Source organism: Lolium perenne, chromosome 2, assembly GCF_019359855.2.
Source record: "Lolium perenne isolate Kyuss_39 chromosome 2, Kyuss_2.0, whole genome shotgun sequence".
Classification (NCBI taxonomy): domain Eukaryota; kingdom Viridiplantae; phylum Streptophyta; class Magnoliopsida; order Poales; family Poaceae; genus Lolium; species Lolium perenne.
In genome coordinates this window covers 100953685-100971448 of record NC_067245.2, presented here as the reverse complement: position 1 = coordinate 100971448, position 17764 = coordinate 100953685, and the positions used below count along the sequence as shown (strand labels likewise).

The window sequence follows — 17764 nt, the reverse complement described above, 5'->3', positions numbered from 1 at the left end:
TGTACCATGTCCATCCTATTTTTCATCCGCACCACCGTTTCCCATCACCAATAGCCGAGCACGAGTGCCCGCAAAAAAATATCGTCCTAACTTCACCATGAATGTCGCCGCGTGACGCAAAAAAGGAGGGATGCAACACGGGGACTTCCCAGGAGGTCACCCATCCTAGTACTACTCTAGCCCAAGCACGCTTAACTTCGGAGTTCTGATGGGATCCGGTGCTTTAGTGCTGGTATGATCGCATCCGACATGTTATGCACTCATTTTCCCTTATGCTTGCTCCTCCCGCTCTTTGTCTGCTCTATTTTGTATCATGTCCATCCTCTTTTTCATCCACACCACCGTTTCCCATCACCAATAGCCGAGCACGAGTGCCCGCAAAAAAATATCGTCCTAACTTCACCATGAATGTCGCCGCGTGACGCAAAAAAGGAGGGATCCAACACGAGGAATTCCCAAGAGGTCACCCATCCTAGTACTACTCTCGCCCAAGCACGCTTAACTTCGGAGTTCTGATGGGATCCGGTGCTTTAGTGCTGGTATGATCGCATCCGACATGTTATGCACTCATTTTCCCTTATGCTTGCTCCTCCCGATCTTTGTCTGCTCTATTTTGTACCATGTCCATCCTATTTTTCATCCGCACCACCGCTTCCCATCACCAATAGCCGAGCGCGAGTGCCCGCAAAAAAATATCGTCTTAACTTCACCATGAATGTCGCCGCGTGACGCCAAAAAGGAGGGATGCAACACGACGACTTCCCATGAGGTCACCCATCCTAGTACTACTCTCGCCCAAGCACGCTTAACTTCGGAGTTCTGATGGGATCCGGTGCTTTAGTGATGGTATGATCACATCCGACATGTTATGCACTCATTTTCCCTTATGCTTGCTCCTCCCGCTCTTTGTCTGCTCTATTTTGTACCATGTCCATCCTCTTTTTCATCCGCACCACCGTTTCCCATCACCAATAGCCGAGCACGAGTGCCCGCAAAAAAATATCGTCCTAACTTCACCATGAATGTCGCCGCGTGACGCAAAAAAGGAGGGATGCAACACGAGGACTTCCCAGGAGGTCACCCATCCTAGTACTACTCTAGCCCAAGCACGCTTAACTTCGGAGTTCTGATGGGATCCGGTGCTTTAGTGCTGGTATGATCGCATCCGACATGTTATGCACTCATTTTCCCTTATGCTTGCTCCTCCCGCTCTTTGTCTGCTCTATTTTGTACCATGTCCATCCTCTTTTTCATCCGCACCACCGTTTCCCATCACCAATAGCCGAGCACGATAGCCCGCAAAAAAATATCGTCCTAACTTCACCATGAATGTCGCCGCGTGACGCAAAAAAGGAGGGATGCAACACGAGGACTTCCCAGGAGGTCACCCATCCTAGTACTACTCTCGCCCAAGCACGCTTAACTTCGGAGTTCTGATGGGATCCGGTGCTTTAGTGCTGGTATGATCGCATCCGACATGTTATGCACTCATTTTCCCTTATGCTTGCTCCTCCCGCTCTTTATGCGCTCTATTTTGTACCATGTCCATCCTATTTTTCATCCGCACCACCGTTTCCCATCACCAATAGCCGAGCACGAGTGCCCGCAAAAAAATATCGTCCTAACTTCACCATGAATGTCGCCGCGTGACGCAAAAAAGGAGGGATGCAACACGGGGACTTCCCAGGAGGTCACCCATCCTAGTACTACTCTCGGCCAAGCACGCTTAACTTCGGAGTTCGGATGGGATCCGGTGCTTTAGTGCTGGTATGATCGCATCCGACATGTTATGCACTCATTTTCCCTTATGCTTGCTCCTCCCGCTCTTTGTCTGCTCTATTTTGTACCATGTCCATCCTCTTTTTCATCCGCACCACCGTTTCCCATCATCAATAGCCGAGCACGAGTGCCCGCAAAAAAAATATCGTCCTAACTTCACCATGAATGTCGCCGCGTGACGCAAAAAAAGGAGGGATGCAACACGACGACTTCCCAGGAGTTCACCCATCCTAGTACTACTCTAGCCCAAGCACGCTTAACTTCGGAGTTCTGATGGGATCCGGTGCTTTAGTGCTGGTATGATCGCATCCGACATGTTATGCACTCATTTTCCCTTATGCTTGCTCCTCCCGCTCTTTGTCTGCTCTATTTTGTACCATGTCCATCCTCTTTTTCATCCGCACCACCGTTTCCCATCACCAATAGCCGAGCACGAGTGCCCGCAAAAAAATATCGTCCTAACTTCACCATGAATGTCGCCGCGTGACGCAAAAAAGGAAGGATGCAACACGAGGACTTCCCAGGAGGTCACCCATCCTAGTACTACTCTCGCCCAAGCACGCTTAACTTCGGAGTTCTGATGGGATCCGGTGCTTTAGTGCTGGTATGATCGCATCCGACATGTTATGCACTCATTTTCCCTTATGCTTGCTCCTCCCGCTCTTTGTCTGCTCTATTTTGTACCATGTCCATACTCTTTTTCATCCGCACCACCGTTTCCCATCACCAATAGCCGAGCACGAGTGCCCGCAAAAAAATATCGTCCTAACTTCACCATGAATGTCGCCGCGTGACGCAAAAAAGGAGGGATGCAACATGAGGACTTCCCAGGAGGTCACCCATCCTAGTACTACTCTCGCCCAAGCACGCTTAACTTCGGAGTTCTGATGGGATCCGGTGCTTTAGTGCTGGTATGATCGCATCCAACATGTTATGCACTCATTTTCCCTTATGCTTGCTCCTCCCGCTCTTTCTCTGCTCTATTTTGTACCATGTCCATTCTCTTTTTCATCTGCACCACCGTTTTCCATCACCAATAGCCGAGCACGAGTACCCGCAAAAAAAATATCGTCCTAACTTCACCATGAATGTCGCCGCGTGACGCAAAAAAAGGAGGGATGCAACACGGGGACTTCCCAGGAGGTCACCCATCCTAGTACTACTCTCGCCCAAGCACGCTTAACCCGGAGTTACGATGGGATCCGATGCTTTAGTGCTGGTATGATCGCATCCGACATGTTATGCACTCATTTTCCCTTATGCTTGCTCCCCCCGCTCTTTGTCTGCTCTATTTTGTACCATGTCCATCCTATTTTTCATCCGCACCACCGCTTCCCATCACCAATAGCCGAGCGCGAGTGCCCGCAAAAAAATATCGTCCTAACTTCACCATGAATGTCGCCGCGTGACGCAAAAAAGGAGGGATGCAACACGACAACTTCCCAGGAGGTCACCCATCCTAGTACTACTCTCGCCCAAGCACGCTTAACTTCGGAGTTCTGATGGGATCCGGTGCTTTAGTGATGGTATGATCGCATCCGACATGTTATGCACTCATTTTCCCTTATGCTTGCTCCTCCCGCTCTTTGTCTGCTCTATTTTGTACCATGTCCATCCTCTTTTTCATCCGCACCACCGTTTCCCATCACCAATAGCCGAGCACGAGTGCCCGCAAAAAATATCGTCCTAACTTCACCATGAATGTCGCCGCGTGACGCAAAAAAAGGAGGGATGCAACACGAGGACTTCCCAGGAGGTCACCCATCCTAGTACTACTCTCGCCCAAGCACGCTTAACTTCGGAGTTCTGATGGGATCCGGTGCTTTAGTGCTGGTATGATCGCATCCGACATGTTATGCACTCATTTTCCCTTATGCTTGCTCCTCCCGCTCTTTGTCTGCTCTATTTTGTACCATGTCCATCCTCTTTTTCATCCGCACCACCGTTTCCCATCACCAATAGCCGAGCACGAGTGCCCGCAAAAAAATATCGTCCTAACTTCACCATGAATGTCGCCGCGTGACGCAAAAAAGGAGGGATGCAACACGAGGACTTCCCAGGAGGTCACCCATCCTAGTACTACTCTCGCCCAAGCACGCTTAACTTCGGAGTTCTGATGGGATCCGATGCTTTAGTCTTTGGTATGATCGCATCCGACATGTTATGCACTCATTTTCCCTTATGCTTGCTCCTCCCGCTCTTTGTCTGCTCTATTTTGTACCATGTCCATACTCTTTTTCATCCGCACCACCGTTTCCCATCACCAAAAGCCGAGCACGAGTGCCCGCAAAAAAATATCGTCCTAACTTCACCATGAATGTCGCCGCGTGACGCAAAAAAGGAGGGATGCAACACGAGGACTTCCCAGGAGGTCACCCATCCTAGTACTACTCTCGCCCAAGCACGCTTAACTTCGGAGTTCTGATGGGATCCGGTGCTTTAGTGCTGGTATGATCGCATCCGACATGTTATGCACTCATTTTCCCTTATGCTTGCTCCTCCCGCTCTTTGTCTGCTCTATTTTGTACCATGTCCATACTCTTTTTCATCCGCACCACCGTTTCCCATCACCAATAGCCGAGCACGAGTGCCCGCAAAAAAATATCGTCCTAACTTCACCATGAATGTCGCCGTGTGACGCAAAAAAGGAGGGATGCAACACGAGGACTTCCCAGGAGGTCACCCATCCTAGTACTACTCTCGCCCAAGCACGCTTAACTTCGGAGTTCTAATGGGATCCGGTGCTTTAGTGCTGGTATGATCGCATCCAACATGTTATGCACTCATTTTCCCTTATGCTTGCTCCTCCCGCTCTTTGTCTGCTCTATTTTGTACCATGTCCATCCTCTTTTTCATCTGCACCGCCATTTCCCATCACCAATAGCCGAGCACGAGTGCCACAAAAAAATATCGTCCTAACATCAACATGAATGTCGCCGCCTGGCGCAAAAAAGGAGGTATGCAAACGAGGACTTCCCAGGAGGTAACCCATCCTAGTACTACTCTCGGCCAAGCACGCTTAACTTCGGAGTTCTGATGGGATCCGGTGCTTTAGTGCTGGTATGATCGCATCCGACATGTTATGCACTCATTTTCCCTTATGCTTGCTCCTCCCGCTCTTTGTCTGCTCTATTTTGTACCATGTCCATCCTATTTTTCATCCGCACCACCGTTTCCCATCACCAATAGCCGAGCACGAGTGCCCGCAAAAAAATATCGTCCTAACTTCACCATGAATGTCGCCGCGTGACGCAAAAAAGGAGGGATGCAACACGGGGACTTCCCAGGAGGTCACCCATCCTAGTACTACTCTCGCCCAAGCACGCTTAACTTCGGAGTTCTGATGGGATCCGGTGCTTTAGTGCTGGTATGATCGCATCCGACATGTTATGCACTCATTTTCCCTTATGCTTGCTCCTCCCGCTCTTTGTCTGCTCTATTTTGTACCATGTCCATCCTATTTTTCATCCGCACCACCGTTTCCCATCACCAATAGCCGAGCACGAGTGCCCGCAAAAATATCGTCCTAACTTCACCATGAATGTCGCCGCGTGACGCAAAAAAGGAGGGATGCAACACAGGGACTTCCGGAGGTCACCCATCCTAGTACTACTCTCGCCCAAGCACGCTTAACTTCGGAGTTCTGATGGGATCCGGTGCTTTAGTGCTGGTATGATCGCATCCGACATGTTATGCACTCATTTTCCCTTATGCTTGCTCCTCCCGCTCTTTGTCTGCTCTATTTTGTACCATGTCCATACTCTTTTTCATCCGCACCACTGTTTCCCATCACCAATAGCCGAGCACGAGTGCCCGCAAAAAAATATCGTCCTAACTTCACCATGAATGTCGCCGTGTGACGCAAAAAAGGAGGGATGCAACACGAGGACTTCCCAGGAGGTCACCCATCCTAGTACTACTCTCGCCCAAGCACGCTTAACTTCGGAGTTCTAATGGGATCCGGTGCTTTAGTGCTGGTATGATCGCATCCAACATGTTATGCACTCATTTTCCCTTATGCTTGCTCCTCCCGCTCTTTGTCTGCTCTATTTTGTACCATGTCCATCCTCTTTTTCATCTGCACCGCCATTTCCCATCACCAATAGCCGAGCACGAGTGCCACAAAAAAATATCGTCCTAACTTCACCATGAATGTCGCCGCGTGACGCAAAAAAGGAGGGATGCAAACGAGGACTTCCCAGGAGGTAACCCATCCTAGTACTACTCTCGGCCAAGCACGCTTAACTTCGGAGTTCTGATGGGATCCGGTGCTTTAGTGCTGGTATGATCGCATCCGACATGTTATGCACTCATTTTCCCTTATGCTTGCTCCTCCCGCTCTTTGTCTGCTCTATTTTGTACCATGTCCATCCTATTTTTCATCCGCACCACCGTTTCCCATCACCAATAGCCGAGCACGAGTGCCCGCAAAAAAATATCGTCCTAACTTTACCATGAATGTCGCCGCGTGACGCAAAAAAGGAGGGATGCAACACGGGGACTTCCCAGGAGGTCACCCATCCTAGTACTACTCTCGCCCAAGCACGCTTAACTTCGGAGTTCTGATGGGATCCGGTGCTTTAGTGCTGGTATGATCGCATCCGACATGTTATGCACTCATTTTCCCTTATGCTTGCTCCTCCCGCTCTTTGTCTGCTCTATTTTGTACCATGTCCATCCTATTTTTCATCCGCACCACCGTTTCCCATCACCAATAGCCGAGCACGAGTGCCCGCAAAAAAATATCGTCCTAACTTCACCATGAATGTCGCCGCGTGACGCAAAAAAGGAGGGATGCAACACAGGGACTTCCCAGGAGGTCACCCATCCTAGTACTACTCTCGCCCAAGCACGCTTAACTTCGGAGTTCTGATGGGATCCGGTGCTTTAGTGCTGGTATGATCGCATCCGACATGTTATGCACTCATTTTCCCTTATGCTTGCTCCTCCCGCTCTTTATCTGCTCTATTTTGTACCATGTCCATCCTATTTTTCATCCGCACCACCGTTTCCCATCACCAATAGCCGAGCACGAGTGCCCGCAAAAAAATATCGTCCTAACTTCACCATGAATGTCGCCGCGTGACGCAAAAAAAAGGGATGCAACACGGGGACTTCCCAGGAGGTCACCCATCCTAGTACTACTCTCTCCCAAACACGCTTAACTTCGGAGTTCTGATGGGATCCGGTGCTTTAGTGCTGGTATGATCGCATCCAACATGTTATGCACTCATTTTCCCTTATGCTTGCTCCTCCCGCTCTTTCCCTGCTCTATTTTGTACCATGTCCATTCTCTTTTTCATCTGCACCACCGTTTTCCATCACCAATAGCCGAGCACGAGTACCCGCAAAAAAATATCGTCCTAACTTCACCATGAATGTCGCCGCGTGACGCAAAAAAGGAGGGATGCAACACGGGGACTTCCCAGGAGGTCACCCATCCTAGTACTACTCTCGCCCAAGCACGCTTAACTTCGGAGTTCTGATGGGATCCGATGCTTTAGTGCTGGTATGATCGCATCCGACATGTTATGCACTCATTTTCCCTTATGCTTGCTCCCCCCGCTCTTTGTCTGCTCTATTTTGTACCATGTCCATCCTATTTTTCATCCGCACCACCGCTTCCCATCACCAATAGCCGAGCGCGAGTGCCCGCAAAAAAATATCGTCCTAACTTCACCATGAATGTCGCCGCGTGACGCAAAAAAGGAGGGATGCAACACGACGACTTCCCAGGAGGTCACCCATCCTAGTACTACTCTCGCCCAAGCACGCTTAACTTCGGAGTTCTGATGGGATCCGGTGCTTTAGTGATGGTATGATCGCATCCGACATGTTATGCACTCATTTTCCCTTATGCTTGCTCCTCCCGCTCTTTGTCTGCTCTATTTTGTACCATGTCCATCCTCTTTTTCATCCGCACCACCGTTTCCCATCACCAATAGCCGAGCACGAGTGCCCGCAAAAAAATATCGTCCTAACTTCACCATGAATGTCGCCGCGTGACGCAATAAGACAGGCATCCAACACGACGACTTACCAGCAGGACACCCATGCTAGTCCGACGATCGCCCAAGCACGCTTAACCGGAGTTACGATGGGATCCGGTGCTTTAGTCTTTGGTATGATCGCATCCGACATGTTATGCACTCATTTTCCCTTATGCTTGCTCCTCCCGCTCTTTGTCTGCTCTATTTTGTACCATGTCCATCCTCTTTTTCATCCGCACCACCGTTTCCCATCACCAATAGCCGAGCACGAGTGCCCGCAAAAAAATATCGTCCTAACTTCACCATGAATGTCGCCGCGTGACGCAAAAAAGGAGGGATGCAACACGAGGACTTCCCAGGAGGTCACCCATCCTAGTACTACTCTCGCCCAAGCACGCTTAACCGGAGTTACGATGGGATCCGGTGCTTTAGTGCTGGTATGATCGCATCCGACATGTTATGCACTCATTTTCCCTTATGCTTGCTCCTCCCGCTCTTTGTCTGCTCTATTTTGTACCATGTCCATACTCTTTTTCATCCGCACCACCGTTTCCCATCACCAATAGCCGAGCACGAGTGCCCGCAAAAAAATATCGTCCTAACTTCACCATGAATGTCGCCGCGTGACGCAAAAAGGAGGGATGCAACACGAGGACTTTCCAGGAGGTCATCCATCCTAGTACTACTCTCGCCCAAGCACGCTTAACTTCGGAGTTCTGATGGGATCCGGTGCTTTAGTCTTTGGTATGATCGCATCCGACATGTTATGCACTCATTTTCCCTTATGCTTGCTCCTCCCGCTCTTTGTCTGCTCTATTTTGTACCATGTCCATACTCTTTTTCATCCGCACCACCGTTTCCCATCACCAATAGCCGAGCACGAGTGGCCGCAAAAAAATATCGTCCTAACTTCACCATGAATGTCGCCGTGTGACGCAAAAAAGGAGGGATGCAACACGAGGACTTCCCGGAGGTCACCCATCCTAGTACTACTCTCGCCCAAGCACGCTTAACCGGAGTTACGATGGGATCCGGTGCTTTAGTGCTGGTATGATCGCATCCGACATGTTATGCACTCATTTTCCCTTATGCTTGCTCCTCCCGCTCTTTGTCTGCTCTATTTTGTACCATGTCCATCCTCTTTTTCATCTGCACCGCCATTTCCCATCACCAATAGCCGAGCACGAGTGCCACAAAAAAATATCGTCCTAACTTCACCATGAATGTCGCCGCGTGATGCAAAAAAGGAGGGATGCAAACGAGGACTTCCCAGGAGGTAACCCATCCTAGTACTACTCTCGCCCAAGCACGCTTAACCCGGAGTTACGATGGGATCCGGTGCTTTAGTGCTGGTATGATCGCATCCGACATGTTATGCACTCATTTTCCCTTATGCTTGCTCCTCCCGCTCTTTGTCTGCTCTATTTTGTACCATGTCCATCCTATTTTTCATCCGCACCACCGTTTCCCATCACCAATAGCCGAGCACGAGTGCCCGCAAAAAAATATCGTCCTAACTTCACCATGAATGTCGCCGCGTGACGCAATAATGGAGGGATGCAACACGAGGACTTCCCAGGAGGTCACCCATCCTAGTACTACTCTCGCCCAAGCACGTTTAACCGGAGTTCGATGGGATCCGGTGCTTTAGTGCTGGTATGATCGCATCCGACATGTTATGCACTCATTTTCCCTTATGCTTGCTCCTCCCGCTCTTTGTCTGCTCTATTTTGTACCATGTCCATCCTCTTTTTCATCCGCACCACCGTTTCCCATCACCAATAGCCGAGCACGAGTGCCCGCATAAAAATATCGTCCTAACTTCACCATGAATGTCGCCGCGTGACGCAAAAAAGGAGGGATGCAACACGAGGACTTCCCAGGAGGTCACCCATCCTAGTACTACTCTCGCCCAAGCACGCTTAACCGGAGTTACGATGGGATCCGGTGCTTTAGTGCTGGTATGATTGCATCCGACATGTTATGCACTCATTTTCCCTTATGCTTGCTCCTCCCGCTCTTTGTCTGCTCTATTTTGTACCATGTCCATCCTCTTTTTCATCCGCACCACCGTTTCCCATCACCAATAGCCGAGCACGAGTGCCCGCATAAAAATATCGTCCTAACTTCACCATGAATGTCGCCGCGTGACGCAAAAAAGGAGGGATGCAACACGAGGACTTCCCAGGAGGTCACCCATCCTAGTACTACTCTCGCCCAAGCACGCTTAACTTCGGAGTTCTGATGGGATCCGGTGCTTTAGTGCTGGTATGATCGCATCCGACATGTTATGCACTCATTTTCCCTTATGCTTGCTCCTCCCGCTCTTTGTCTGCTCTATTTTGTACCATGTCCATACTCTTTTTCATCCGCACCACCGTTTCCCATCACCAATAGCCGAGCACGAGTGCCCGCAAAAAAATATCGTCCTAACTTCACCATGAATGTCGCCGCGTGACGCAAAAAAGGAGGGATGCAACACGAGGACTTCCCAGGAGGTCACCCATCCTAGTACTACTCTCGCCCAAGCACGCTTAACTTCGGAGTTCTGATGGGATCCGGTGCTTTAGTGCTGGTATGATCGCATCCAACATGTTATGCACTCATTTTCCCTTATGCTTGCTCCTCCCGCTCTTTCTCTGCTCTATTTTGTACCATGTCCATTCTCTTTTTCATCTGCACCACCGTTTCCCATCACCAATAGCCGAGCACGAGTGCCACAAAAAAATATCGTCCTAACTTCACCATGAATGTCGCCGCGTGACGCAAAAAAGGAGGGATGCAACACGAGGACTTCCCAGGAGGTCACCCATCCTAGTACTACTCTCGCCCAAGCACGCTTAACATCGGAGTTCTGATGGGATCCGGTGCTTTAGTGCTGGTATGATCGCATCCAACATGTTATGCACTCATTTTCCCTTATGCTTGCTCCTCCCGCTCTTTGTCTGCTCTATTTTGTACCATGTCCATCCTCTTTTTCATCCGCACCACCGTTTTCCATCACCAATAGCCGAGCACGAGTGCCCGCAAAAAAATATCGTCCTAACTTCACCATGAATGTCGCCGCGTGACGCAAAAAAAGGAGGGATGCAACACGGGGACTTCCCAGGAAGTCACCCATCCTAGTACTACTCTCGCCCAAGCACGCTTAACTTCGGAGTTCTGATGGGATCCGGTGCTTTAGTGCTGGTATGATCGCATCCGACATGTTATGCACTCATTTTCCCTTATGCTTGCTCCTCCCGCTCTTTGTCTGGTCTATTTTGTACCATGTCCATCCTATTTTTCATCCGCACCACCGCTTCCCATCACCAATAGCCGAGCGCGAGTGCCCGCAAAAAAAATATCGTCCTAACTTCACCATGAATGTCGCCGCGTGACGCAAAAAAGGAGGGATGCAACACGACGACTTCCCAGGAGGTCACCCATCCTAGTACTACTCTCGCCCAAGCATGCTTAACTTCGGAGTTCTGATGGGATCCGGTGCTTTAGTGATGGTATGATCGCATCCAACATGTTATGCACTCATTTTCCCTTATGCTTGCTCCTCCCGCTCTTTGTCTGCTCTATTTTGTACCATGTCCATCCTCTTTTTCATCCGCACCACCGTTTCCCATCACCAATAGCCGAGCACGAGTGCCCGCAAAAAAATATCGTCCTAACTTCACCATGAATGTCGCCGCGTGACGCAAAAAAGGAGGGATGCAACACGAGGACTTCCCAGGAGGTCACCCATCCTAGTACTACTCTCGCCCAAGCACGCTTAACTTAGGAGTTCTGATGGGATCCGGTGCTTTAGTCTTTGGTATGATCGCATCCGACATGTTATGCACTCATTTTCCCTTATGCTTGCTCCTCCCGCTCTTTGTCTGCTCTATTTTGTACCATGTCCATACTCTTTTTCATCCGCACCACCGTTTCCCATCACCAATAGCCGAGCACGAGTGCCCGCAAAAAAATATCGTCCTAACTTCACCATGAATGTCGCCGCGTGACGCAAAAAAGGAGGGATGCAACACGAGGACTTCCCAGGAGGTCACCCATCCTAGTACTACTCTCGCCCAAGCACGCTTAACTTCGGAGTTCTGATGGGATCCGGTGCTTTAGTGCTGGTATGATCGCATCCAACATGTTATGCACTCATTTTCCCTTATGCTTGCTCCTCCCGCTCTTTCTCTGCTCTATTTTGTACCATGTCCATTCTCTTTTTCATCTGCACCACCGTTTCCCATCACCAATAGCCGAGCACGAGTGCCACAAAAAAATATCGTCCTAACTTCACCATGAATGTCGCCGCGTGACGCAAAAAAGGAGGGATGCAACACGAGGACTTCCCAGGAGGTCACCCATCCTAGTACTACTCTCGCCCAAGCACGCTTAACTTCGGAGTTCTGATGGGATCCGGTGCTTTTGTGCTGGTATGATCGCATCCAACAGGTTATGCACTCATTTTCCCTTATGCTTGCTCCTCCCGCTCTTTGTCTGCTCTATTTTGTACCATGTCCATCCTCTTTTTCATCCGCACCACCGTTTTCCATCACCAATAGCCGAGCACGAGTGCCCGCAAAAAAATATCGTCCTAACTTCACCATGAATGTCGCCGCGTGACGCAAAAAAGGAGGGATGCAACACGGGGACTTCCCAGGAGGTCACCCATCCAAGTACTACTCTCGCCCAAGCACGCTTAACAACGGAGTTCTGATGGGATCCGGTGCTTTAGTGCTGGTATGATCGCATCCGACATGTTATGCACTCATTTTCCCTTATGCTTGCTCCTCCCGCTCTTTGTCTGCTCTATTTTGTACCATGTCCATCCTATTTTTCATCCGCACCACCGCTTCCCATCACCAATAGCCGAGCGCGAGTGCCCGCAAAAAAATATCGTCCTAACTTCACCATGAATGTCGCCGCGTGACGCAAAAAAAGGAGGGATGCAACACGGGGACTTCCCAGGAGGTCACCCATCCTAGTACTACTCTCGCCCAAGCACGCTTAACTTCGGAGTTCTGATGGGATCCGGTGCTTTAGTGCTGGTATGATCGCATCCGACATGTTATGCACTCATTTTCCCTTATGCTTGCTCCTCCCGCTCTTTGTCTGCTCTATTTTGTACCATGTCCATCCTATTTTTCATCCGCACCACCGTTTCCCATCACCAATAGCCGAGCACGAGTGCCCGCAAAAAAATATCGTCCTAACTTCACCATGAATGTCGCCGCGTGACGCAAAAAAGGAGGGATGCAACACGAGGACTTCCCAGGAGGTCACCCATCCTAGTACTACTCTCGCCCAAGCATGCTTAACTTCGGAGTTACGATGGGATCCGGTGCTTTTGTCTTTGGTATGATCGCATCCAACATGTTATGCACTCATTTTCCCTTATGCTTGCTCCTCCCGCTCTTTGTCTGCTCTATTTTGTACCATGTCCATCCTCTTTTTCATCCGCACCACCGTTTTCCATCACCAATAGCCGAGCACGAGTGCCCGCAAAAAAATATCGTCCTAACTTCACCATGAATGTCGCCGCGTGACGCAAAAAAGGAGGGATGCAACACGGGGACTTCCCAGGAGGTCACCCATCCTAGTACTACTCTCGCCCAAGCACGCTTAACTTCGGAGTTCTGATGGGATCCGGTGCTTTAGTGCTGGTATGATCGCATCCGACATGTTATGCACTCATTTTCCCTTATGCTTGCTCCTCCCGCTCTTTGTCTGCTCTATTTTGTACCATGTCCATCCTATTTTTCATCCGCACCACCGTTTCCCATCACCAATAGCCGAGCGCGAGTGCCCGCAAAAAAATATCGTCCTAACTTCACCATGAATGTCGCCGCGTGACGCAAAAAAGGAGGGATGCAACACGACGACTTCCCAGGAGGTCACCCATCCTAGTACTACTCTCGTCCAAGCACGCTTAACTTCGGAGTTCTGATGGGATCCGGTGCTTTAGTGATGGTATGATCGCATCCAACATGTTATGCACTCATTTTCCCTTATGCTTGCTCCTCCCGCTCTTTGTCTGCTCTATTTTGTACCATGTCCATCCTCTTTTTCATCCGCACCGCCGTTTCCCATCACCAATAGCCGAGCACGAGTGCCCGCAAAAAAATATCGTCCTAACTTCACCATGAATGTCGCCGCGTGACGCACAAAAGGAGGGATGCAACACGAGGACTTCCCGGAGGTCACCCATCCTAGTACTACTCTCGCCCAAGCACGCTTAACCGGAGTTCGATGGGATCCGGTGCTTTAGTCTTTGGTATGATCGCATCCGACATGTTATGCACTCATTTTCCCTTATGCTTGCTCCTCCCGCTCTTTGTCTGCTCTATTTTGTACCATGTCCATACTCTTTTTCATCCGCACCACCGTTTCCCATCACCAATAGCCGAGCACGAGTGCCCGCAAAAAAATATCGTCCTAACTTCACCATGAATGTCGCCGCGTGACGAACACAAGGAGGGATGCAACACGAGGACTTCCCGGGAGGTCACCCATCCTAGTACTACTCTCGCCCAAGCACGCTTAACTTCGGAGTTCTGATGGGATCCGGTGCTTTAGTGCTGGTATGATCGCATCCGACATGTTATGCACTCATTTTCCCTTATGCTTGCTCCTCCCGCTCTTTGTCTGCTCTATTTTGTACCATGTCCATACTCTTTTTCATCCGCACCACCGTTTCCCATCACCAATAGCCGAGCACGAGTGGCCGCAAAAAAATATCGTCCTAACTTCACCATGAATGTCGCCGTGTGACGCAAAAAAGGAGGGATGCAACACGAGGACTTCCCAGGAGGTCACCCATCCTAGTACTACTCTCGCCCAAGCACGCTTAACTTCGGAGTTCTGATGGGATCCGGTGCTTTAGTGCTGGTATGATCGCATCCAACATGTTATGCACTCATTTTCCCTTATGCTTGCTCCTCCCGCTCTTTCTCTGCTCTATTTTGTACCATGCCCATTCTCTTTTTCATCTGCACCACCGTTTCCCATCACCAATAGCCGAGCACGAGTGCCACAAAAAAATATCGTCCTAACTTCACCATGAATGTCGTCGCGTGACGCAAAATAGGAGGGATGCAACACGAGGACTTCCCAGGAGGTCACCCATCCTAGTACCACTCTCGCCCAAGCACGCTTAACTTCGGAGTTCTGATGGGATCCGGTGCTTTTGTGCTGGTATGATCGCATCCAACAGGTTATGCACTCATTTTCCCTTATGCTTGCTCCTCCCGCTCTTTGTCTGCTCTATTTTGTACCATGTCCATCCTCTTTTTCATCCGCACCACCGTTTTCCATCACCAATAGCCGAGCACGAGTGCCCGCAAAAAAAATATCGTCCTAACTTCACCATGAATGTCGCCGCGTGACGCAAAAAAAGGAGGGATGCAACACGGGGACTTCCCAGGAGGTCACCCATCCTAGTACTACTCTCGCCCAAGCACGCTTAACTTCGGAGTTCTGATGGGATCCGGTGCTTTAGTGCTGGTATGATCGCATCCGACATGTTATGCACTCATTTTCCCTTATGCTTGCTCCTCCCGCTCTTTGTCTGCTCTATTTTGTACCATGTCCATCCTATTTTTCATCCGCACCACCGCTTCCCATCACCAATAGCCGAGCGCGAGTGCCCGCAAAAAAATATCGTCCTAACTTCACCATGAATGTCGCCGCGTGACGCAAAAAAGGAGGGATGCAACACGACGACTTCCCAGGAGGTCACCCATCCTAGTACTACTCTCGCCCAAGCATGCTTAACTTCGGAGTTCTGATGGGATCCGGTGCTTTAGTGATGGTATGATCGCATCCAACATGTTATGCACTCATTTTCCCTTATGCTTGCTCCTCCCGCTCTTTGTCTGCTCTATTTTGTACCATGTCCATCCTCTTTTTCATCCGCACCACCGTTTCCCATCACCAATAGCCGAGCACGAGTGCCCGCAAAAAAATATCGTCCTAACTTCACCATGAATGTCGCCGCGTGACGCAAAAAAGGAGGGATGCAACACGAGGACTTCCCAGGAGGTCACCCATCCTAGTACTACTCTCGCCCAAGCACGCTTAACTTCGGAGTTCTGATGGGATCCGGTGCTTTAGTGCTGGTATGATCGCATCCGACATGTTATGCACTCATTTTCCCTTATGCTTGCTCCTCCCGCTCTTTATGTGCTCTATTTTGTACCATGTCCATCCTCTTTTTCATCCGCACCACCGTTTCCCATCACCAATAGCCGAGCACGAGTGCCCGCAAAAAAATATCGTCCTAACTTCACCATGAATGTCGCCGCGTGACGCAAAAAGGAGGGATGCAACACGAGGACTTCCCAGGAGGTCACCCATCCTAGTACTACTCTCGCCCAAGCACGCTTAACTTCGGAGTTCTGATGGGATCCGGTGCTTTAGTGCTGGTATGATCGCATCCAACATGTTATGCACTCATTTTCCCTTATGCTTGCTCCTCCCGCTCTTTCTCTGCTCTATTTTGTACCATGTCCATTCTCTTTTTCATCTGCACCACCGTTTCCCATCACCAATAGCCGAGCACGAGTGCCACAAAAAAATATCGTCCTAACTTCACCATGAATGTCGTCGCGTGCCGCAAAATAGGAGGGATGCAACACGAGGACTTCCCAGGAGGTCACCCATCCTAGTACTACTCTCGCCCAAGCACGCTTAACTTCGGAGTTCTGATGGGATCCGGTGCTTTAGTGATGGTATGATCGCATCCAACATGTTATGCACTCATTTTCCCTTATGCTTGCTCCTCCCGCTCTTTGTCTGCTCTATTTTGTACCATGTCCATCCTCTTTTTCATCCGCACCACCGTTTTCCATCACCAATAGCCGAGCACGAGTGCCCGCAAAAAAATATCGTCCTAACTTCACCATGAATGTCGCCGCGTGACGCAAAAAAGGAGGGATGCAACACGGGGACTTCCCAGGAGGTCACCCATCCTAGTACTACTCTCGCCCAAGCACGCTTAACCGGAGTTACGATGGGATCCGGTGCTTTAGTGCTTTGGTATGATCGCATCCGACATGTTATGCACTCATTTTCCCTTATGCTTGCTCCTCCCGCTCTTTGTCTGCTCTATTTTGTACCATGTCCATCCTATTTTTCATCCGCACCACCGCTTCCCATCACCAATAGCCGAGCACGAGTGCCCGCAAAAAAATATCGTCCTAACTTCACCATGAATGTCGCCGCGTGACGCAAAAGGAGGATGCAACACGACGACTTCCCAGGAGGTCACCCATCCTAGTACTACTCTCGCCCAAGCATGCTTAACCGGAGTTACGATGGGATCCGGTGCTTTAGTGATGGTATGATCGCATCCAACATGTTATGCACTCATTTTCCCTTATGCTTGCTCCTCCCGCTCTTTGTCTGCTCTATTTTGTACCATGTCCATCCTCTTTTTCATCCGCACCACCGTTTCCCATCACCAATAGCCGAGCACGAGTGCCCGCAAAAAAATATCGTCCTAATTTCACCATGAATGTCGCCGCGTGACGCAAAAAAGGAGGGATGCAACACGAGGACTTCCCAGGAGGTCACCCATCCTAGTACTACTCTCGCCCAAGCACGCTTAACTTCGGAGTTGATGGGATCCGGTGCTTTAGTGCTTTGGTATGATCGCATCCGACATGTTATGCACTCATTTTCCCTTATGCTTGCTCCTCCCGCTCTTTGTCTGCTCTATTTTGTACCATGTCCATCCTCTTTTTCATCCGCACCACCGTTTCCCATCACCAATAGCCGAGCACGAGTGCCCGCAAAAAAATATCGTCCTAACTTCACCATGAATGTCGCCGCGTGACGCAAAAAAGGAGGGATGCAACACGAGGACTTCCCAGGAGGTCACCCATCCTAGTACTACTCTCGCCCAAGCACGCTTAACCGGAGTTACGATGGGATCCGGTGCTTTAGTGCTGGTATGATCGCATCCGACATGTTATGCACTCATTTTCCCTTATGCTTGCTCCTCCCGCTCT

The 17764-nt window shown here is 50.0% G+C and overlaps 55 non-coding genes and 2 pseudogenes across 55 annotated transcripts; all 57 read right to left on the bottom strand.

The window, feature by feature from the left end:
* Positions 1–127: 127 nt before the first annotated feature.
* Positions 128–246, bottom strand: LOC139836269 (5S ribosomal RNA). Its single transcript, XR_011752967.1, has one exon. It is a non-coding gene; the product is annotated as a 5S ribosomal RNA (ribosomal RNA).
* Positions 247–434: 188 nt separating this feature from the next.
* Positions 435–553, bottom strand: LOC139836405 (5S ribosomal RNA). Its single transcript, XR_011753107.1, has one exon. It is a non-coding gene; the product is annotated as a 5S ribosomal RNA (ribosomal RNA).
* A 188-nt stretch (positions 554–741) lies between these two features.
* On the bottom strand, positions 742–860 carry LOC139836550 (5S ribosomal RNA). Its single transcript, XR_011753255.1, has one exon. It is a non-coding gene; the product is annotated as a 5S ribosomal RNA (ribosomal RNA).
* A 188-nt stretch (positions 861–1048) lies between these two features.
* LOC139836216 (5S ribosomal RNA) lies at positions 1049–1167 on the bottom strand. The gene has a single exon (XR_011752914.1). It is a non-coding gene; the product is annotated as a 5S ribosomal RNA (ribosomal RNA).
* A 188-nt stretch (positions 1168–1355) lies between these two features.
* Positions 1356–1474, bottom strand: LOC139836290 (5S ribosomal RNA). The gene has a single exon (XR_011752988.1). It is a non-coding gene; the product is annotated as a 5S ribosomal RNA (ribosomal RNA).
* Positions 1475–1662: 188 nt separating this feature from the next.
* On the bottom strand, positions 1663–1781 carry LOC139836258 (5S ribosomal RNA). Its single transcript, XR_011752956.1, has one exon. It is a non-coding gene; the product is annotated as a 5S ribosomal RNA (ribosomal RNA).
* Positions 1782–1971: 190 nt separating this feature from the next.
* On the bottom strand, positions 1972–2090 carry LOC139836697 (5S ribosomal RNA). Its single transcript, XR_011753408.1, has one exon. It is a non-coding gene; the product is annotated as a 5S ribosomal RNA (ribosomal RNA).
* A 188-nt stretch (positions 2091–2278) lies between these two features.
* LOC139837299 (5S ribosomal RNA) lies at positions 2279–2397 on the bottom strand. Its single transcript, XR_011753790.1, has one exon. It is a non-coding gene; the product is annotated as a 5S ribosomal RNA (ribosomal RNA).
* A 188-nt stretch (positions 2398–2585) lies between these two features.
* LOC139836254 (5S ribosomal RNA) lies at positions 2586–2704 on the bottom strand. The gene has a single exon (XR_011752952.1). It is a non-coding gene; the product is annotated as a 5S ribosomal RNA (ribosomal RNA).
* Positions 2705–2894: 190 nt separating this feature from the next.
* On the bottom strand, positions 2895–3012 carry LOC139836866 (5S ribosomal RNA). The gene has a single exon (XR_011753586.1). It is a non-coding gene; the product is annotated as a 5S ribosomal RNA (ribosomal RNA).
* Positions 3013–3200: 188 nt separating this feature from the next.
* Positions 3201–3319, bottom strand: LOC139836446 (5S ribosomal RNA). Its single transcript, XR_011753150.1, has one exon. It is a non-coding gene; the product is annotated as a 5S ribosomal RNA (ribosomal RNA).
* Positions 3320–3507: 188 nt separating this feature from the next.
* On the bottom strand, positions 3508–3626 carry LOC139836287 (5S ribosomal RNA). Its single transcript, XR_011752985.1, has one exon. It is a non-coding gene; the product is annotated as a 5S ribosomal RNA (ribosomal RNA).
* A 188-nt stretch (positions 3627–3814) lies between these two features.
* LOC139836722 (5S ribosomal RNA) lies at positions 3815–3934 on the bottom strand. The gene has a single exon (XR_011753434.1). It is a non-coding gene; the product is annotated as a 5S ribosomal RNA (ribosomal RNA).
* A 188-nt stretch (positions 3935–4122) lies between these two features.
* Positions 4123–4241, bottom strand: LOC139836281 (5S ribosomal RNA). The gene has a single exon (XR_011752979.1). It is a non-coding gene; the product is annotated as a 5S ribosomal RNA (ribosomal RNA).
* A 188-nt stretch (positions 4242–4429) lies between these two features.
* On the bottom strand, positions 4430–4548 carry LOC139837325 (5S ribosomal RNA). Its single transcript, XR_011753817.1, has one exon. It is a non-coding gene; the product is annotated as a 5S ribosomal RNA (ribosomal RNA).
* Positions 4549–4735: 187 nt separating this feature from the next.
* On the bottom strand, positions 4736–4853 carry LOC139836732 (5S ribosomal RNA). Its single transcript, XR_011753444.1, has one exon. It is a non-coding gene; the product is annotated as a 5S ribosomal RNA (ribosomal RNA).
* A 188-nt stretch (positions 4854–5041) lies between these two features.
* LOC139837317 (5S ribosomal RNA) lies at positions 5042–5160 on the bottom strand. Its single transcript, XR_011753808.1, has one exon. It is a non-coding gene; the product is annotated as a 5S ribosomal RNA (ribosomal RNA).
* A 186-nt stretch (positions 5161–5346) lies between these two features.
* On the bottom strand, positions 5347–5463 carry LOC139836548 (5S ribosomal RNA). Its single transcript, XR_011753253.1, has one exon. It is a non-coding gene; the product is annotated as a 5S ribosomal RNA (ribosomal RNA).
* A 188-nt stretch (positions 5464–5651) lies between these two features.
* Positions 5652–5770, bottom strand: LOC139837324 (5S ribosomal RNA). Its single transcript, XR_011753816.1, has one exon. It is a non-coding gene; the product is annotated as a 5S ribosomal RNA (ribosomal RNA).
* Positions 5771–5957: 187 nt separating this feature from the next.
* LOC139836677 (5S ribosomal RNA) lies at positions 5958–6075 on the bottom strand. The gene has a single exon (XR_011753388.1). It is a non-coding gene; the product is annotated as a 5S ribosomal RNA (ribosomal RNA).
* A 188-nt stretch (positions 6076–6263) lies between these two features.
* Positions 6264–6382, bottom strand: LOC139837316 (5S ribosomal RNA). The gene has a single exon (XR_011753807.1). It is a non-coding gene; the product is annotated as a 5S ribosomal RNA (ribosomal RNA).
* A 188-nt stretch (positions 6383–6570) lies between these two features.
* Positions 6571–6689, bottom strand: LOC139837371 (5S ribosomal RNA). The gene has a single exon (XR_011753863.1). It is a non-coding gene; the product is annotated as a 5S ribosomal RNA (ribosomal RNA).
* A 187-nt stretch (positions 6690–6876) lies between these two features.
* Positions 6877–6995, bottom strand: LOC139836451 (5S ribosomal RNA). The gene has a single exon (XR_011753155.1). It is a non-coding gene; the product is annotated as a 5S ribosomal RNA (ribosomal RNA).
* Positions 6996–7183: 188 nt separating this feature from the next.
* LOC139836213 (5S ribosomal RNA) lies at positions 7184–7302 on the bottom strand. Its single transcript, XR_011752911.1, has one exon. It is a non-coding gene; the product is annotated as a 5S ribosomal RNA (ribosomal RNA).
* A 188-nt stretch (positions 7303–7490) lies between these two features.
* LOC139836461 (5S ribosomal RNA) lies at positions 7491–7609 on the bottom strand. The gene has a single exon (XR_011753165.1). It is a non-coding gene; the product is annotated as a 5S ribosomal RNA (ribosomal RNA).
* Positions 7610–8103: 494 nt separating this feature from the next.
* On the bottom strand, positions 8104–8220 carry LOC139836800 (5S ribosomal RNA). The gene has a single exon (XR_011753515.1). It is a non-coding gene; the product is annotated as a 5S ribosomal RNA (ribosomal RNA).
* Positions 8221–8407: 187 nt separating this feature from the next.
* LOC139836792 (5S ribosomal RNA) lies at positions 8408–8527 on the bottom strand. The gene has a single exon (XR_011753507.1). It is a non-coding gene; the product is annotated as a 5S ribosomal RNA (ribosomal RNA).
* Positions 8528–8715: 188 nt separating this feature from the next.
* On the bottom strand, positions 8716–8831 carry LOC139836909 (5S ribosomal RNA). The gene has a single exon (XR_011753631.1). It is a non-coding gene; the product is annotated as a 5S ribosomal RNA (ribosomal RNA).
* Positions 8832–9018: 187 nt separating this feature from the next.
* Positions 9019–9135, bottom strand: LOC139836956 (5S ribosomal RNA). Its single transcript, XR_011753678.1, has one exon. It is a non-coding gene; the product is annotated as a 5S ribosomal RNA (ribosomal RNA).
* Positions 9136–9323: 188 nt separating this feature from the next.
* Positions 9324–9439, bottom strand: LOC139836766 (5S ribosomal RNA). The gene has a single exon (XR_011753478.1). It is a non-coding gene; the product is annotated as a 5S ribosomal RNA (ribosomal RNA).
* A 188-nt stretch (positions 9440–9627) lies between these two features.
* LOC139836809 (5S ribosomal RNA) lies at positions 9628–9744 on the bottom strand. Its single transcript, XR_011753525.1, has one exon. It is a non-coding gene; the product is annotated as a 5S ribosomal RNA (ribosomal RNA).
* A 188-nt stretch (positions 9745–9932) lies between these two features.
* LOC139836273 (5S ribosomal RNA) lies at positions 9933–10051 on the bottom strand. The gene has a single exon (XR_011752971.1). It is a non-coding gene; the product is annotated as a 5S ribosomal RNA (ribosomal RNA).
* Positions 10052–10239: 188 nt separating this feature from the next.
* On the bottom strand, positions 10240–10358 carry LOC139836270 (5S ribosomal RNA). The gene has a single exon (XR_011752968.1). It is a non-coding gene; the product is annotated as a 5S ribosomal RNA (ribosomal RNA).
* A 187-nt stretch (positions 10359–10545) lies between these two features.
* Positions 10546–10664, bottom strand: LOC139837420 (5S ribosomal RNA). Its single transcript, XR_011753913.1, has one exon. It is a non-coding gene; the product is annotated as a 5S ribosomal RNA (ribosomal RNA).
* A 189-nt stretch (positions 10665–10853) lies between these two features.
* On the bottom strand, positions 10854–10972 carry LOC139837436 (5S ribosomal RNA). Its single transcript, XR_011753929.1, has one exon. It is a non-coding gene; the product is annotated as a 5S ribosomal RNA (ribosomal RNA).
* Positions 10973–11161: 189 nt separating this feature from the next.
* LOC139836663 (5S ribosomal RNA) lies at positions 11162–11280 on the bottom strand. Its single transcript, XR_011753371.1, has one exon. It is a non-coding gene; the product is annotated as a 5S ribosomal RNA (ribosomal RNA).
* Positions 11281–11468: 188 nt separating this feature from the next.
* On the bottom strand, positions 11469–11588 carry LOC139836749 (5S ribosomal RNA). The gene has a single exon (XR_011753461.1). It is a non-coding gene; the product is annotated as a 5S ribosomal RNA (ribosomal RNA).
* Positions 11589–11776: 188 nt separating this feature from the next.
* On the bottom strand, positions 11777–11895 carry LOC139836264 (5S ribosomal RNA). The gene has a single exon (XR_011752962.1). It is a non-coding gene; the product is annotated as a 5S ribosomal RNA (ribosomal RNA).
* Positions 11896–12082: 187 nt separating this feature from the next.
* LOC139837335 (5S ribosomal RNA) lies at positions 12083–12201 on the bottom strand. The gene has a single exon (XR_011753827.1). It is a non-coding gene; the product is annotated as a 5S ribosomal RNA (ribosomal RNA).
* Positions 12202–12389: 188 nt separating this feature from the next.
* On the bottom strand, positions 12390–12508 carry LOC139836387 (5S ribosomal RNA). Its single transcript, XR_011753085.1, has one exon. It is a non-coding gene; the product is annotated as a 5S ribosomal RNA (ribosomal RNA).
* A 189-nt stretch (positions 12509–12697) lies between these two features.
* LOC139837315 (5S ribosomal RNA) lies at positions 12698–12816 on the bottom strand. Its single transcript, XR_011753806.1, has one exon. It is a non-coding gene; the product is annotated as a 5S ribosomal RNA (ribosomal RNA).
* Positions 12817–13004: 188 nt separating this feature from the next.
* LOC139836908 (5S ribosomal RNA) lies at positions 13005–13124 on the bottom strand. The gene has a single exon (XR_011753630.1). It is a non-coding gene; the product is annotated as a 5S ribosomal RNA (ribosomal RNA).
* Positions 13125–13312: 188 nt separating this feature from the next.
* LOC139837314 (5S ribosomal RNA) lies at positions 13313–13431 on the bottom strand. The gene has a single exon (XR_011753805.1). It is a non-coding gene; the product is annotated as a 5S ribosomal RNA (ribosomal RNA).
* A 188-nt stretch (positions 13432–13619) lies between these two features.
* Positions 13620–13738, bottom strand: LOC139836552 (5S ribosomal RNA). Its single transcript, XR_011753257.1, has one exon. It is a non-coding gene; the product is annotated as a 5S ribosomal RNA (ribosomal RNA).
* A 188-nt stretch (positions 13739–13926) lies between these two features.
* Positions 13927–14042, bottom strand: LOC139837085 (5S ribosomal RNA; annotated as a pseudogene).
* A 188-nt stretch (positions 14043–14230) lies between these two features.
* On the bottom strand, positions 14231–14349 carry LOC139837333 (5S ribosomal RNA). The gene has a single exon (XR_011753825.1). It is a non-coding gene; the product is annotated as a 5S ribosomal RNA (ribosomal RNA).
* A 188-nt stretch (positions 14350–14537) lies between these two features.
* On the bottom strand, positions 14538–14656 carry LOC139836259 (5S ribosomal RNA). Its single transcript, XR_011752957.1, has one exon. It is a non-coding gene; the product is annotated as a 5S ribosomal RNA (ribosomal RNA).
* Positions 14657–14843: 187 nt separating this feature from the next.
* Positions 14844–14962, bottom strand: LOC139836220 (5S ribosomal RNA). The gene has a single exon (XR_011752918.1). It is a non-coding gene; the product is annotated as a 5S ribosomal RNA (ribosomal RNA).
* A 190-nt stretch (positions 14963–15152) lies between these two features.
* On the bottom strand, positions 15153–15271 carry LOC139837313 (5S ribosomal RNA). The gene has a single exon (XR_011753804.1). It is a non-coding gene; the product is annotated as a 5S ribosomal RNA (ribosomal RNA).
* A 188-nt stretch (positions 15272–15459) lies between these two features.
* LOC139836662 (5S ribosomal RNA) lies at positions 15460–15578 on the bottom strand. Its single transcript, XR_011753369.1, has one exon. It is a non-coding gene; the product is annotated as a 5S ribosomal RNA (ribosomal RNA).
* A 188-nt stretch (positions 15579–15766) lies between these two features.
* Positions 15767–15885, bottom strand: LOC139836250 (5S ribosomal RNA). The gene has a single exon (XR_011752948.1). It is a non-coding gene; the product is annotated as a 5S ribosomal RNA (ribosomal RNA).
* A 187-nt stretch (positions 15886–16072) lies between these two features.
* Positions 16073–16191, bottom strand: LOC139836242 (5S ribosomal RNA). Its single transcript, XR_011752940.1, has one exon. It is a non-coding gene; the product is annotated as a 5S ribosomal RNA (ribosomal RNA).
* Positions 16192–16378: 187 nt separating this feature from the next.
* Positions 16379–16497, bottom strand: LOC139836271 (5S ribosomal RNA). The gene has a single exon (XR_011752969.1). It is a non-coding gene; the product is annotated as a 5S ribosomal RNA (ribosomal RNA).
* Positions 16498–16685: 188 nt separating this feature from the next.
* On the bottom strand, positions 16686–16804 carry LOC139836914 (5S ribosomal RNA). The gene has a single exon (XR_011753636.1). It is a non-coding gene; the product is annotated as a 5S ribosomal RNA (ribosomal RNA).
* A 185-nt stretch (positions 16805–16989) lies between these two features.
* Positions 16990–17106, bottom strand: LOC139837030 (5S ribosomal RNA; annotated as a pseudogene).
* A 188-nt stretch (positions 17107–17294) lies between these two features.
* Positions 17295–17413, bottom strand: LOC139836785 (5S ribosomal RNA). The gene has a single exon (XR_011753500.1). It is a non-coding gene; the product is annotated as a 5S ribosomal RNA (ribosomal RNA).
* A 188-nt stretch (positions 17414–17601) lies between these two features.
* Positions 17602–17718, bottom strand: LOC139836798 (5S ribosomal RNA). The gene has a single exon (XR_011753513.1). It is a non-coding gene; the product is annotated as a 5S ribosomal RNA (ribosomal RNA).
* Positions 17719–17764: the final 46 nt, after the last annotated feature.